At 38.8% G+C, this 8984-nt stretch overlaps 1 non-coding gene across 1 annotated transcript; it reads right to left on the reverse strand.

Annotated features, from left to right (window-relative positions):
* Positions 1-30: 30 nt before the first annotated feature.
* Positions 31-104, reverse strand: TRNAN-GUU (transfer RNA asparagine (anticodon GUU)). The gene has a single exon. It is a non-coding gene; the product is annotated as a tRNA-Asn (tRNA).
* Positions 105-8984: the final 8880 nt, after the last annotated feature.

Below are 8984 nucleotides of genomic sequence, written 5' to 3' on the forward strand. Positions count from 1 at the left end.
GCGGAAGAAAAAATTCAAATCAGATAAATCCGCTAGAGGGAGGGCTTGAACCTCCGACCTTGTGGTTAACAGCCACACGCTCTAACCAACTGAGCTACTCCAGCTCTTTGTTGGAAATTCCCCAGTTCAATATTTATTTCTGAAAAAAATTATTTAAAAATAATTGTACTTAACGAAGGAAGTTGCATAGCACTTGAACCCTTAAACTATTTCTTGTCTCATTTTAAACCTTGAATTATTAAAAAAAAGGGGTAAGCTTACTCTCTAATGGCATTTCTCTTTTCTTTTTCTCTCTATAGATTGTATCTTGCTCTGGAATTGTGTACCTTGCAATGGATTTGGGTAGGATTGATAGATGCATTATTTATCTCTCAACTCTTTTAAATTGTTCTATCACTATTTACATACTTCCGCTGTTTCATATTATAAGTTGCTTTGACTTTTTCAAAGTCAAACTTTTGACCAAGTTTATAAAAAAATATAGCAATATTTATTGCACCAAATTAGTTCGGTTAAGTATAGCATTGAATATATTTTGATAGTTTTTTTATGTTGAAAAATATTGCTATATATATTATTCTAAAATTTGATCAAAACTAAAGAAAATTTTAACTTAGAAAAAAGTCAAAATGACGTGTAAATATGAAACGAAGGTAGTAGGTTGGAAACCATGAGACTAATTTAACATCGAGATTTTAAATTTCAAGCAAATAATCATGAAAAATATTTTGGAATAATAGTGTCATCTATGGATCTATAAAATTTTAGCTTAAAATACGACCAGTATAAAGAGAAAAAAAAGTAAGCAGTAAAATGAATCAATTTTAATAGTTTAGGAAGTACAACGAGTAAAAAAATAATTTAGGTGTTACATGATCCAAAGAATTTGGGGGAAGTAAAATATAATTCCTTTTCCCAACTCATCTTTCTTAATTTAGGCTGTGTTCTTCCCCTCTTTCCTAACTCATATTTCTCGTTTTTCACGCACACATTTTCCAAACTACTGGAGGTATGTTTTATAAAAGTTTTCTATATAAAAGTTGTTTTAAAATTCATATTGATCCATCTTTTAAGTTTATTTTAATTAATGTTTAATTAATTATGTGCTAATGCGTGCTGGAGAGGAGGGTTCCCAACCCCTCTTTCTGAGCACAGCTTAACGCTATGTTTGGAGGTGGAGTTTAGAACTCCGCCGAAAACATGGTGGTTTATTTATGTTTAATTAATTAGGTATTAATTACAAAAATTTTAAAATGGATTAATATGATTTTTTAAAGTAATTTTTCTATAAACCGTTCAGTTTAGTAAGCGTGTACACGAAAAACGAGAAAATGAGTCAAAACGAGAAAAATGAGTCGGGAAAGGGAAAATTTGAGAAAGACGAGTTGGAAAAGGAGAGGAATAACACAGCCTGAAGATCTCCAAATTCATACGGTAATGAGATGACGCTAGCCCGTCACATTGATTGAAGAGGATTTCCTTCTCTTATACTTCCTGGTTAGTGATTAGAGTCTCTGGGCCTCATCGGTTGCCCGGTACCTTATAAGCCAAAGCCAAAATTTAAATTTTAAAACTTAATTTTGAATTTGATTTTAATGTTTTTTCAACATAGTTTTTTTTTCAATTTTAGCTTTTCGATCACTAAGAATATATATATATATATATATATATATATATATATATATATATATATATATATATATATATATATATATATATATATATATATATAAGTTTTACTTATATATTATTTTTTAATCGCTAATAAGCCGTTATGGCTTATAATAAAAAGTGGGCAACCGATGGGACCTCTCCTTTAACGATTTCTGTATTCACAACTTACCATTTGCTCAAGAACGCATACATCCTATAACAACCTGCATGCGGAAGTGCAGATGGATATGCTACGGCGCGTCCCCTGCTTTTGCTGGTGAGTGGTGACGGAGGTCCCGCCGAAGAAAGTTTCGTGGACTTATCAGCTAAAATTTAAAATTTAAACTTTTAAATTTGAAGTTGATTTTAAAGTTTTTTTTATCAAACTTTATTTTTTAGCTTTTGCTTTTAGATAGCTAAGAACAATTATATAAAAGTTTTATTCACAAATTACTTTTTATTTGTAAATATAAAGTTTCGCTTATTCACGATGGTTCGGTTGATCGTCTCGCTACATTTTGGATCTTGGCACGTGGTGATGCCCCCCTGCACGGTTGTCGGCGTGTTTGCTGCACTGCCTCCGTCGCTGATGGATGCCACCAGCTCCTACTGCTCCGTGCTCTGTATACCTGTATTACATGTCGCTAAATTTGTTTCAGCTTTATTAAATTTATTCAAAAATATAGTAGTACTTTAAACATAAAATAAACATGTTATCAAAATATACTCAATACTAGATTTAATAAAATCAATTTAATATTTTAAATGTTGTTAACTTTTTCTATAGGTTTAGTTAATAAACTTTGACGTAGTAAAAAAGTGAAAGCGATTTAACATAAAGTAAGTACGGTTGTCTACATGCAAACTGATCCTCTTCTCTTCTTTTTTCTGTTTTCTGGAAAGTATTCTCTGACTTGACTACTGTGCAGTTGAGTCACTAACATATGAACCATAGTAAAGTGGGACCCACATATCAATGAGTCAGACGGTCTGCTGTTTTCTCATCCTGGACCTTTACGCTTGGACCAAGGAGGACGTCTTCATCGTCACGTCTAAGCGTCTTCTCTATATTGCTCTTGTGCCTCCTCCTCGCCTACATATCCTCCCGTGAGTCCATGCTTGCCATGGCGATGCTCCTGGTTTGGGCCTGACCTAAGGACATGTTCTTTTCTGATTATCCTCGGTTTCGTGCGAAAACATTTTATACAGAAGTTGCTCTAAAATATAAATTAAATTCATTTTTAAGTTTTTAATAATTAAAATTTAATTAAATATATGTGGACCCCCGATTTTGAAAATCGAAAATCTTCTGTGTTTATCTGTACCAATCCCTGGATCAGTATTTGATACACACATACATAGTTGGATCACAACATATCACGAATGAATTCAGGCTAAAAGAGTTAAATACTTACATTAGGGCCAGGTAGGCCAACAACTATCAGAGAACAACAGCGGAAGACAAAATAATATAAGGGCCCGGTTAACATGCCACAGGCAGTCGACTGAGGAAACGAGACCTAGAACAAGACCGCACTCCGATCATCTTGTTGGATACGCAAGCGTACCGACAAGGGCTTCTCTTCAACACTCTCCTAAAAGATATATAAATAGCAAGGGTGAGTACCAACCGTACTCAGCAAGCCACCACAACAACAATGCATATGATAGAGGGTATTTCAAGGAATGGCTTCAGGTTCTTTTGCATAAAGCTAGTTTTGCAATTCTTTTCACAAGCCTAAGACCTAGTATAGACTGATCAAGTTTTAATACCAGTGTTCACATTAAACAACGACGGTTCTGTCCACCATCCATTGTAATCCCAAGGATAGCTTCCCGCCATTGAGTCGTCATGGTTTTCTGAGGACGTCTACCTTCCCTCCTCTCAGGAAGTGTCTCCATCAGCATAAAATTCATCATGCAATATCCCATCCCACACAAGTTAAGAATTTAGAGTCTAGCCAAGTGTAATACATGTCCTGGTGCTCAATAACTGCGAGCACGGCTATTCGAATAGATTTGGTTTACTCACACTGCAGTGGATGTACACTTTACCCGCACTCCGCGACTGCCCAACACATGAGCCTCGTCCCAACACATGAGACGCGCCACGGCAAAGCTTTTCGATAACCTCGCATTGGCAGTACCCGCTCCATGAACTTTTCATCCTCATGCACTCTAGGCGTACACAGTTTCTAGCAGTGAGAGGAGTTCTGGCGCTCCTGGGAAAGGAAGTCTCACACACTCATTAAGTTAGTTTCTCTCTCACACACTCATGGCAGTCCTACCAATGGCGACACCGATGTAGGGCACGCCTCTCGGCCCTACCTCAACGGCTGTCCCACGGTAGCGCACCTGCCTCACTCAGGGGTGAACCATCTATGCAGGGATACTGCCTCCGCTCGGCTATCTAATCCGCTAGGTTTATACCCATACGAGAAGTGCGGTTGTACGGGAGTCGTTTCATGCTTAACTTCATGGCTCGGTCCTTAATTGACCGGGGCCGGTACTAGCCTTTTCCAGATACCACCCAAATCCTCCGTCTGCCCCAGTCGAAAACAGTTGTTTAGTTTTATTTCTCCTTTCACAAATCATGTCATCAATATCATGGCAATGTGGCGCTCATGTCTCCACATGCTGCATCTCAATTACCTTCCCAAAGGTAATTGCCCAAGCATATAGCATTTGATAAACATGAGTATGCATAATTCTAGAATAGCATTCCTAAGCAATTGTCATAATTGACTAGGGACTCATACGTAAACATGGTTACGAAGGAATAAGGGGTAAACAATAATCAAGGCATGGCATAATCACAAGTAGGATGTTCATCATTGCATGCAATTTTATTTGTAAACAAAATAATTTCGCAATTGGGATCAACATGTTCAAAGAATAGTGATGACTTGCCTGCTCAGAATAGGCCTTATTCTTGATATAATCTTGATCAACCTTCACCTCCTGGAAGTTGCAAACGTTGCCTCACGACTAACCGATACACAAGGTCTATAATACGCGAGAAAAACCAATATTTAAACAACAATCAAATATGCACAACAAAATGTACTATTTGTGTTTGCTAATGGATTCCAATCATGCTAAGGGCTAAAGTTTCTTAATCTTTCTTTTGTCATCGTGGTCTATTTAGGAGTTAACAAACATAGCATTTATGGTATACACATATATTTGGCTAATCGATGGTTTAGTCTATCAAATGGCTATGGAAGGATTATGGCTATATATGCATCTATCTAAATAGCACTATTACATAACAGAGGTTCTGTTGTTAGATGGATTTAGGATCAATCAAATAATGAATCATTTGTATTATTATTTAATTGATGGATGCTTTACTTTAATTATGAACAAATTTTACTTGTCACAATAAATTATAAAAGGTTAATAATTATCCATGCTTTGAATGTTAGAGTTGTTTAGGTTAATCACATTATGGTTACAGATTATCCCTTAATGAACAATCCTAATTTACAGTTGAACTATAATTATATGAGGTCAAGATTTATAACTAGTATTTATCTAATATTCATGTTTGTCATAGACTCCTTAGTTTACTATATACAAAAGATTGTCCTTATGTATGAATTTAAATGGATTGTATAGTATATGTGATCTAAGTGGGTTGACAAGTGATTTTACTGTTGGAGTAACTATTGGATGCTAACCAAGTTAACTATATGCTATTCCGTATGCTACTGATCAACTTCATTTTAGTAGTCTATTTATAATAGGTCTGTTATTGTTCCTCACAAATAAGCTAAGGAATGATCTATACGTGTTTATATTTTTAGTTACAAATATGAGGCTAAACTTTATTTAAATAACCTATCAGTCATGGGTTTAATTATATTTGGACATAGATTAATAAATGGCACTATTATTTTCCTATACATCCATTAATCTGAAACATTGATTATGATTAATTTATGTGGTTTCTACAGTGACAAAACATGTTAAGGACCAATATTATTACATCTACTCTACTGTACAATATCAAATCTATTTATTAGCACATTTTTAAGTTGACTATTATGCATTATCTTAGTATTAATTATTTAATAATTATAAATGTATTTTATCAAATAGTGAATTATATACCATTGGAAAGCTTATGAATTTAGATAAATTTAGGTTCAAGTTTCACTCAAATCGGAGCTAAAATGAATAAGTTATGCTAGTGTAAAGATTCAAATTTGAATTAATTCTAATAATTGCGAAATGGTACTGTTCCTAATTCATTTATTTATAATACAACCTTATCTACAAGCTATAGTGACTGACAGGTGGGGTCTTCCTATTTTCTTTTCTTTCTTTTTCTCTCTTTCTTTTCGCTCCTCTCTTCTTCTTTCTTTTTCTCTCTCTCTCGGCTCTCTGCCTACTCGGGGCGGCAACGGCGACCGAACGAGGGGGAGGGCGGCGGCTTACCGACGGCGGCGGCGGCGACGGCGGCGTAAGGCGGAGCGTCGCACGGCGCGGCGCGGCGGCACCGAGGGCGGCAGCGCGACGGCGCGAAGGCGGCTGCGCGGCGGCACGAAGGCGGCGGCGCGGTGGAGGAGAAGGGGAAAATGGGGAAAGAGGAGGTGGGGTGGTGTGGGGTGGAATGGCGACGGGGGGGGGGGATTTATAGGGCGCGGGGAGGGGTGGCCGGCCCTAATGGCGATGGGACGGCGCGGGGCGCGTGGCGACGGTGACGCGCGGCGACGCGGGGCTCGGAGTGGCGACGCGACGGGCGGGCGGCGCGGCGCGGGGCTCGGCACGGGGCTCGGCGCGACAGGACGGGCGGGACGGCGACAGGCGAGCGGCGCGCGGCGGCAGCGACGGGCGATGGCAACGGCGCGGCGCGACGCGGCGAGGGTGACGGCGACGGGTGACAGCGACGCGCGCGGCGCGGTAGGGGCGCGGGGCGCGAGGCGGCGCGGCACGGGGCGCGACGCGGGGGCGACGACAACAGCGTGCGCGGAGGGGAGGGGCTCGAGACGATGCGACCGACGACGGCGACGGCGATGTGGGCGGCGACGCGACGGCGATGGGACGGCGCGCGGCAGCACAGGGCTCGGGGCTCGAAGGTGCGGCAGCGCGACGGCGATGGCTCGCGGCGCGCGGCGATGGCGACGCGACGACGACGGCGCGGCAGCGGGGACGGGATGCGACGGCGACGGCGCGCGGCGTGGCAGCGGCGACGAGACGTGACGGCGACGGCGGCGCGGGGCGCGAGGCGACGCGACGGCGCGTGGCGCGGCAGCGACACGGGGCGCGACGCGATGCGGCGTGCGCAGGGCTAGGCACGGCGCGGCAGGGGGAGGGCGGCGATGGGACGCGGGTCGCTGGGTGTTCGGCTTGGGCTCTGGTCGAGCACCTGGCGGCCCATGAACAGTAGCCGACTAGGAAAATCACAGAAAAGAAGAAAAGGGAAAAAAAAAGGGAAAGATGGAGGGGCCAAACTGAAAAATGGCTGGGATTAGAATTTTATTTGAGATGCAACCTATACATTTTGTTTTTGGGAACTCAAATATTTTATTTGAATTTTTATTTATTCATTTGTTTGTTTCATCCTAAATGAATTTGCTTTCAATTAATTTATCCTAGAATTATCCTATATAACTTCTAGGCTTTGATAGTTATAGAATTAACTAAAATATTTTAATATGATCTATATTGACACAATAGCACATTGGTTGATCTTATTTGCATAGCAATATATTTTACATGGATAGGTTGAATCTATTTATTTTATAAATAGTAGATTGAGACTCAGTACAACATTAATTTAATTGTTTAGTTAAACACTCACATATTCTTATTTATATATAAAGCTTAATTTATTTATATGACCATTATTTTATATGAGTGATTTTCATGTCATGAGGAACTCGGCGAAATGTTCTAAGTATCAATCTATATATTCTGGTGAATTACTTATTTATAAACACGATCATTATAGTGGTGATCATCATTTCATGTGTTCTTATATTTCATGTGAGATTGGATTAGATTCAATCTTACTATTTCTTTAGCTAATTGTGACATCAAGCTATCAATCATGGTTCAAATATTTAATATCTGATTTGTAATTTATATAGAAATTAATATTTGACTTTACTATTTTGTGCATAAATATTGGTAGGGTTAACAATAATATATTCTCGTAAATTATATATCTATTGCTTAAATGTCGATCTTTTCTCTACTTTCTTTGTAATCACTTACGGTTTGGCAAGCAATAGCAATCATAACAACTGGCATGATGCAAAAGTTTTTAAAAAGTTCAAAATTTTAGTGATTTTTATTATTGAGAATTTTCAGGATGTTACAATATATATGTTAATGGTTTGTTTTGTTTTACGTGCGCCGAAAAATCTTTATCTTAATCTAATTCGAACGGAACCATAAGTAATCTACATACATAAGGAGTTTGTATTGAACTCTAAACTATGTGTGCAATCGACTTTAATATTTAGGTGATGGGCATTCTATTTGGCTAATGGTTGATGAGTGATGTCACGTGTGTTTTAAATTATAGACTTTTATGAATATGTATTACATATGTATGCCAATGGGAGGCTATCAAATTTATAGGAATTGACATTTTTACGTTTTTTTTCAATTATCTGACATTTTTCTATATTTTACTGATAAAAACAAATTTGATTTTTCTCGTAGGTTTCTTGACAAAACCGATCAGTTTTCACTAGAAACCGAATGGTTTTTAGAATACCTTGTCTTCTAGTTGTCGAGTAAAATTTCGATGGTTTATGTCGGAATTTCACCAAAGCCGATTCATTTTCGTGAACATATCGGTTAGCTCAGAAATTTTGAATTCAAATTTTGGTTCATAAAATTTGTTCGGAATCTGTCAGTTTTCCACCGGATTTCGTGAATTCAACATACCGCCAGTGCCTGGAATGGTAGGACATTTTGGAATTGTAAACCCTGACTCAGGAATCACAGCTTCATCAAAATCTAATCTACGGGAATTGGACGAGAGCCGTACCGAGTCAAGATCGAAATTGAATCGGATTCTCAATCAAATGCTTGTGTTGGGATCTGATTGGGACAGCAGCAGGAGAGAAACCGAGAGAAACTGAATGGATACGAGTAACCAAAACGTTCAGAGAAAGTAAAGTAAAATTCATACGGAAATAAACTTCACGATGTAGACATCATATAATCTTACATAAGAGTTCAAAAGAGTACATGTAGACATCATATAAGCAGCAGAAGGAATATTGAGATATCGTATGTCTAAAAACGTGAAGCAAATAATCCGTGGTAATAATACGGTGAATAAAGTTGTAAAGAACAGAACGGTTGGC

Source organism: Oryza glaberrima, chromosome 5, assembly GCF_000147395.1.
Source record: "Oryza glaberrima chromosome 5, OglaRS2, whole genome shotgun sequence".
NCBI lineage: Eukaryota > Viridiplantae > Streptophyta > Magnoliopsida > Poales > Poaceae > Oryza > Oryza glaberrima.